The sequence below is a fragment of the Anarhichas minor genome, unplaced genomic scaffold, assembly GCF_050575085.1.
Source record: "Anarhichas minor isolate MPS153535 unplaced genomic scaffold, ASM5057508v1 ptg000033l, whole genome shotgun sequence".
NCBI classification, from domain to species: Eukaryota; Metazoa; Chordata; class Actinopteri; order Perciformes; family Anarhichadidae; genus Anarhichas; species Anarhichas minor.
In genome coordinates, this window is record NW_027466479.1 from 7,782,734 (window position 1) to 7,791,038 (window position 8,305).

Below are 8,305 nucleotides of genomic sequence, written 5' to 3' on the forward strand. Positions count from 1 at the left end.
ATGGATGGATGGATGGATGATAAAGCATTGTTCCTACATTAACACTCATTAATATACAATTTACAACAACAGTTGTAAATGTTTTATTCTTGATTAATAAGCTCGTCTATTATGTGTTTCGTGATTGTGTTTTCATACTTTATAAATGATGGATTCCCCATTTGTAAATTAAGTATTAAAGATATTAAAACCAATTATTGGAGTAGGTGATTAAGAACATAATTTATAAAGTGTAAGTAAATTATTAAGAACTTATTTAGATGTACATTATTCATGCATTTATATATATATAATGATTTAGATATGCACTAATGGTTTAGGGACTATATTAATATATGCTTTATATATGTGTGTATGTATATATAATTGATAACATATTCATATATATTTATAAAACATGACATAATCAGATGTTTGTCAAGATAAACTGATAAAGCCAGGGTCTTATTTCCTTCCTTGGTCCGCCGACCTTTATCAAGAGACAGATATTCCATACCTGACCTATGCAATACTGAAAGATAGGAAAACTAGGAACATCTTATCAGAAAGACGGACTGCCAATACAAAATAAAACATGGCATGCAACTTGGGCTTGTGTGGAGAATTTCAGTATTAAAAGCATTATTAGTAGGACTTAATAACACCCCTAGTGGTGAGTAGAAGTGTCACAATAAAAATATGTTAGTCACAATATGTTTCCATATGGAATGTGTTATGTTTACAAATATTCTCACTTATAGAGGATATTATATGTTACAGCATATTAACTCATTGAATGTATTAGATGATAGAAGTATAGTCACTGTAGGTATTAAAACACTGTAAGACTTGAGGGTCAGATAGGGATTCTGAGTGAGGTTTCACAGACATGCAGCAGCAAATGGAGGCGACCTCATCGATGGAGGATGGGGCCAGTGGGACGGTCAAATGCCAAAGCTGACCACGACGGAGAGGTGGAGCCAAGATGTTTTGCGAGGAGCCCAGATGTTTTGCTAAGGGATCGATCCAGGGAGGGGACAGAATTCGAATGAAGCCAATCACTAATCGCCACGGAGGGTCATTCACACGTTTTATGACAGTATCGGACACTTTCCGACTCTCAGGGGATACAAAAGATAATGTTTTAGGGAGTTTACCTCAGATCACTGCAGCTCTCATTTTCAGCTAACTGGCTGCGCCGGACTGTGAGGAGATGCGTGTATGTGGTCTCTGCTCTCGAGAACATTACTATTGATAGTTAATTCAGTTTGTAAGTGAATTTCGTGTAGTACATTAAATATTGTTTTTAATTTTGAACCGGATTCAGCTCATTCTTTCTGCTGCGCGTGCGCAGTAAAAAGCTCGCAGCAGAAGAGTACCTGCGGCCTGCAGGCTCCTTCATCCTTTGTTCTAACCCTAACACTTGCAATGTGGAGAAACCCATCATCTAACATCCTGACCCATTAGAGGAGTAATTTCAATTTCGAATTATTATTTTTGCGTAATACGGTAGTGGACAAAGGGTGATCTGAAAGCTGTTATAGGCTGTCTGTGATCTGGGTGTCGCTTTTCATGGGCGTGTCTCAACACCTGAGCGCTGCACATTGCACAGAAAATGAGGCAGCAGGAGCAGCTGTTATCTGTCAACAAGTGCTATCCGCGCAGTTTTCTCCCACACCATGATTATTTCCATCAACTTTTAATGAACCGATCATCTTTGGGAAAGTGTTTTTTTTGTCCCGCGCATCAGTCCTGCTCTGCCCCTCGTTGTCATTACGCACAGTCTGGAGATGGCGAAGAGCTCAACCAGAAGGTCTCTGAAAACGTTGTTCTCCAGGAGCGAGGTCAGCCTGGACAAATCGGTGGAGAAGGACGCGAATGAGAGAGAGAAGACGAAGTTTAAATTCTTGAAGTTCAAGAAAAAGACCCCCGTGAAGGCGGCGAACGAGATCCCGCATTTGCTCAGGTATGTTTACATAATGCCGCAGTGGCCAGTGTCTTATGAGCCATTTTAAGTTTAAATGGACCCGTTCTGAGGTTGCAGTCTTTATTGTTGTACACTACTAATACTCAAAATGTGTGTCTGGGGTGAAGTTTTGGACTTTTGGATTGGTGCTTTTCTCAGTTGAGCCTTTCACATACTTTCGTTGAATGGGACATGCTCTTGTAGGTTAAGTCAGCTCTCATCATACAGTTGGCTGTCCAGCAGTCAGTGCGGGAATTTATCAGGCAATAAAGTATTTATTGAGGTTAATGGCAGCTGAAAAGGGTTATTTCCTGCACCATGTCAAATCCATTTCCTTAGAATTAACATGACTTTGAAGATGATTGAGTTGATGGAGATTTAGATAGCCCACAAGGGCATTTCTGTCCAGACAGGACTGTTAAAAAGGGGGCTGTGAAATCATTTTATGTGGCCCGCGAATCCGCCAGCAAAAAATTAAAAAAAAGTTTAAAATTAGACTTGATAATATAAATATCCCCATAGTCGAAATGATGAGATAGAAAGTCGAAGTTATGAGATAGAAAGTCATAATTATGAGATACTTAAACACAACAGTCATAGCTCTTCATGGGTTACCCTACATTTGACATATAAATGGATTGTGAGTACATTGAAGTGAGTACTTTAAACGTGGCTTTACAACACATGAAATACTTCACGTGGGATTGTGCAAACGCACCCTTGAAAGGATTTTAAGCTTTGAACAAAGTTATTGTAATAACTTGTCTTTGATATTTGTCTTTGATATTTTCTTTAACAGTTTGATAGAGTAATGTGGGTTTCTTAACCCTAAATTAAAACGATTTAAGTTATAATAACAGAAATGTGCTGAAATATATTTTTACATTTATATAACTGCATGTACAATATTTTTACATTTGAATAAACAATAATCAAATGCAGAGACAGTTATTTAACAATATGTTAGGAGTAGTGTCGTATCTTTCATGCGACAGTTCTGTTGAAGTGATGAGGAAGGATGCTCCGTGGACACTGTTCTTGCTGGTATAATAAAGTTTATTACAAACAAGCAACACATGCCATTACGGACGTCTAGATCGTCCGGAGGTCTCAAGTCGAATCTGAAAGTCCCTCCTTCTAGGGCTCTCGCTTCATCTTTATATAGGGTACATGTTATGTTTACATCTGGGCGGAACGTAAGAGAATGTATGTGGCCTCCTCATTCTACACATCCACCCTTCTGCCCCTGGTCTCTTGCACATCTGGTTTTCATCTAAGACAACTACACTTGGGGTCTTCGCTGTACTGTGCAAGGCCTGAAAATATACCACAGTAGTTACATTTACACCGTCTTACAGTTACAACCGGCCCTTTGAGGGCGACCATGATGCTGATGTGGCCCAGAGTGAAAATGAGTTCGACACCCCTGCTTAAGGGACATGCAAGCAAATTGGTTTGTGAAACTTTTTGGAAAAGTCAAACATATAGTAGCTACAGCACTATAAGGCATTTGTTTAGCCGAAGACAAAATGAATGATTGAGTATATTGTGTAAGGAGAGCGAGGTCAGTTGGAACACTTTTGTGCCCAACCCAAACGTGAAAGCCCAATTTCGTTAATTGCACAAGGAGTGCATCGTCTGAGTCCTCATCTGTCGCTTAAGTAAACATCCTCTCAGTGACGGTGTAAGTGGGTCTTACTCAGTTAGGAAAAGTATTTGTCTTGTTTTTTGTTTGGCATCAACCGGTGGGACAGAAGAATAAGCTTCCCAACAATATGGTTTGTTTTTGTCTGTGGCATATAGCTAAAAAGCAAAGATGGCAGAATAAAAATAACAAAAGACCCCAACATTTGACTTACATGCTATAGATTTCAAAACGATCAAAAACATGTGAAGAATAGTCAGAAGGTCTCCACTTCGAGGTTAAAAGTGAAGAGGGCACTGTCCCAACTGTCCGCCTGTCCCAATTGACCTTATTTTATTTTATCTTATTATTGTCCTTATTTCATCATTTTGAGGGTACCAGCAAGAACTTGAAAATACCTAAAGTTCTCTGGGTCTAGCTTCTTTATGTTTATATTTTCTGGTTTAAAAGTCTTCTGTGGTATTAAATACTGAATATATTTGCCTTTTGGACTGCTAGTTGGGTGCAACAAGCAACTTAGATAAGCCAACTTTGGTATTGAACATTTCTCACAATTTTCTGACATTTTAAAGACCACATATCTGATTAAGATTAAGATAGGCAGCAGATTAATTGATAATGAAAATAATTCGTTGCTGCTAATCTTATGGAAAAGATAGATAAACAAAATGGCAGAAAGAGACACAAAAACAGAGACGAGCACAAAAGGCGAAAGAACTCTGAAGTCCCTGTTACTTGTTCTGTCTTGTAGACTGCAGTATCATACATGCACATAGAACACTTATTTAAAAGTCAGTTTTGACTGTCAACGTCACCATACAGGCCTGGAATGTTTATAAAGGAGACGCAGTGCTCTGTGGGAACACAATACACACATAAGCAAAGGGGTGTGAAGATACACACAGGTTGAGCCACTAGTCACATGCCGGGACAATGTAATCATGTTGTCCGTGTGGTTGTAAACCAGACTCAGTGACAGTTTGTGTTTGCAATGGGACGTAGAGAAATGATGGGCTGACACTGCGAGGAACGCCTATGCACACAACAGCTGCACACAGGAGTTACGCAAGGCTAACGTTTAACAGTGCACACATTCAGTTCAAACTAAATAAAAACAAGCTTAATGTTAATATTCATTTTCAGGATGTCAGCCTCCCATCCTCTGATTGTTGATCGTAATCACTTCTTGAAAGCGTCAATGAGCTATTATATTATATTTTCTGTTCAATTGATTTGAGTGCATTCCTTAATTGTTGACATCAGAATGAATGTCCTAGATCAGATTTGAATCCAGACATAGACTAAATCTGTTTTTGTTGTTAGGATTTATTTTTAATCCATGTCCAGGGTTTTATCTAGCAAAGACTTGAGGATTTCAGGGTCTAAGGAACATATCTTGTAGTTATTTTGTTTGTTTGTTTTGACTCCATAGCATTTCATACAGTCCAAGGTGGTGTCAAAGTCATAATGGTCTCATTTGAAACTGTACCCCTGCTGTATAAGATGACGGAGGAAATACTCAAGTTGCCTTTTCAAACAAGCCAAACACACCCTGAGTTCTGGTTAGGTTTGTCTGGCTTCCGAGTGAAGTTGTGGAGCAAAAGATGTACTATGTAGAGAAACCTGCGGCTCCACATGTCTGCTGTATTGTCACGGGATTACTATGCACCATCGTCATTGTGCCAGGGATACATTTGTAACATTTTAGTCACAGTTGTAGCTTAGACTATGGTTAGTCAGCTATGGTTAAATATCTGTGGTCACAATGAGTCACCGTATCGTTGGACCTGTTATCTTTGTGTAGGAACTGTGGTTACATGAAGTGAGCGTGCTGCACACCTCTCGGAAGAAATGCTTCCTCAAACATGTTTATTGAAACAGAGTGAACTATTATTTAATCCAAGTATTAGACCAATGTGTTGCAATATCATTCATAGAGCTGGATTCAGTCAGAGATGGGCAGTATTTATATTACTTGTATTTGAAATACATATTTCAATTACTTTTGAGTATTTTGTCATTTGTATTTGATCGGGCCGATAAAAATCGAACGTAATTTGTAACAAAATACTTTAGAGGGGAGTCATTTTGTATTTAAAATACTCAAAATACTTTCTCCATAAATCAAAAAACAGTTCACGAGTTCAGTCTTCAAGTTCAACGGATTGTCTGTCAAGGTAGATATTGTATCTGAGTGTGACAGATGTCAACTAGCTTGATGTATAATTGATGTCTGGGTCTGGCTACATAGCCTATTGTATATACATGGTGATGGTTATAATATCAAGCTAGCGATGCTAACATGCTAATGACGCTAGCATGCTGTCTAGGCTAGTGCATAGCCAGTGTTTAGCAAGTTAACTTATCAGTCGAGTAGATAGCGATATAGGAAGAGGGAGATTGGGAGCTTGTATGTTCATGATAACCTTATCAAGAGACGTCTGACCATCTAATCTTGCACTGTAGTACAAGTTATGCTGTATCTTCTCAATGTGAATGTCATAATGCCATATCAATTACTGGCAGATAATATAGTTCACAGTTAGCCAGGCTATGACAGTAGATGTCCATTTGTTAAAAAAAAACAAAAAACATTAAATATCCAATTTATTTTATTTAAAAGGCATATTATGAAAGTATTCTTAGTTTTATTATTTCACACATTTTACAGTTGGCCAGGTGGACAACATGTCTCAGCAAGATGATGTTCAAGAAGGACCATCAACAAGCACAGATGTGCTTAGTTACACTGACATGTCTGTGACTGTTCTTCCTGTTTGTGGGGTTCACCAGAGCTTTGTGTACATTATATATAATTATATTATATTATATAGCTCAAACCTGAATGCTCTGCTACACCAAATTGTGAGAAAACGGAAAATCCAGAAAAAAGTATTTCCTATATTTTAAATACAAAATACATGTATTGTATTTTGCTACATTTTCTGGCACCAGTATTTTGTATTTTATTTTGATACATTTATTTGAGGGGTATTTTGTATTTTGTATCAAAATACATTTTGATGTATTTCTGCCCATCTCTGGATTCAGTGAAGTTGTAGATAGCTTTGTCAGTCAAATCAGCTGTGGGCTTCAAATAGTAAATTGGTGATACTGCTGTTGGGTTAATGTTTTGTCTGTTCCATTCCGTCTATTGCTTTTTGTTAAATGGGGGTATTGACTCCAAATGACATGGCAGACGAAAACAAAATGCCTGACTTACATCATTCAAGGGATAGTTTTCTTTGAAGAAGAGATGTATGACATACGTAGTAGTACATTGCTTTGCTGCCGTGCAGGTAGTCCCGTCTGTTCATCCAAATTGGGGGCGCACAGACCGTCCTCTACTGTAGGTAACAATATTGAATTCATCTGATTATCTTGCACGATTCACTGCAGAGTAAGAGGCAGCATCAATCTGCCGCTTGCTCTATCTATTCAAAGCAGAATGAGCAAATGACTGTGATAATGAGTCCCAGCATCAGTTAGTTGTGACAGCTGTGTGCTCTGAACAATGACAAATAGTTAAACATAAACTTAACTACATCCCTTTCAGGCAATAGCACTTGTGTGATGATAGTAGCACATGAGGGAATACTGCAGCGAGGCCCTCGACAGATGACGGCGAGTTGCATTTAGAGCCCGATTAAAATGCCATTGTTTGGCTAAGCAGTCATGACATCCTTTTACTAAACAGACTGTAGCTAGAGCACATAGTAGGATGACCTAAAGTCGTCTGTCATCTTCCTACGGTCCTGGTTACGCATGTCTGACAAGCTTGAATGTGGCAACATGCCTAGCCATGCACACAAAGGTTAAGCAAGACTGCTGAAGTATCGACTTGGCTTCCTAAAAGTCATTTTTACTTTTATATCTCAGTTAGGTCATCCAACCGAATTTTAAGAGGAAATAGTTGTTTGTAGTTTGTGGAGAGGTAAATGAGAAGATGGATACCAGCCTTGTATATAATGCAAATATCAAGCTGGAGCAGTCAGGTAGCATAAAGTCTGGAAAGGGGGAAGCAGCTGGCATGGCCGAAGATAACGAATTTGCCACCAACCAGAAACAAGTTTTAGAGGTGCTGAACAGTTCCTGTTAGATGAACGAGACGGTTCCTATTTAAGTCAATCGGCATACAGAAAACGTGGTTTGGCTGTAGCAAGCGTCTGCCAGTTTGCAGATGCAAATGTGAGTTTCACTGCTGGAGGCCATATCTCTCAAATCCCATCTGTTGATGCTGCATTAGGCCTTTATAAATGGAAGAGTGTGATCAGTTGTCACCTATTTGGTTACAGGAAAAGTTCCCGCTCCTATACTTGCAGAACAGCAAATGGTGTTGATGTTTGCTGCGTGCAGACTCGTGAACATGCATGGGTTTTGAAGTCACAGTGTTCTATAAATGGTGGCTCTGCTACTAATGTTTGCTCATCCACTTGTGCAAAGGAAAAGCACCTTTGTGTATAAAGCGACCTTTGTTTCATATGTTTGACGTGATGACAGCTCATGATTATTGATGGCGCCTCTCTGTTGACTTTGAAGCCCCTGTAGCCTCACTCTGAGGCCGAAGTCCCAGGACATGAGTCAGTAAACAATTCTAATGACTGAACAAAGCCAAAAGCAAGTTACTTGACACAAAGTGGATAGAATTGAATTATCTTAATAAAAAACCTACTTAATAAAAGAATTACCTTTATCCACATTGCATACTTAGAAGT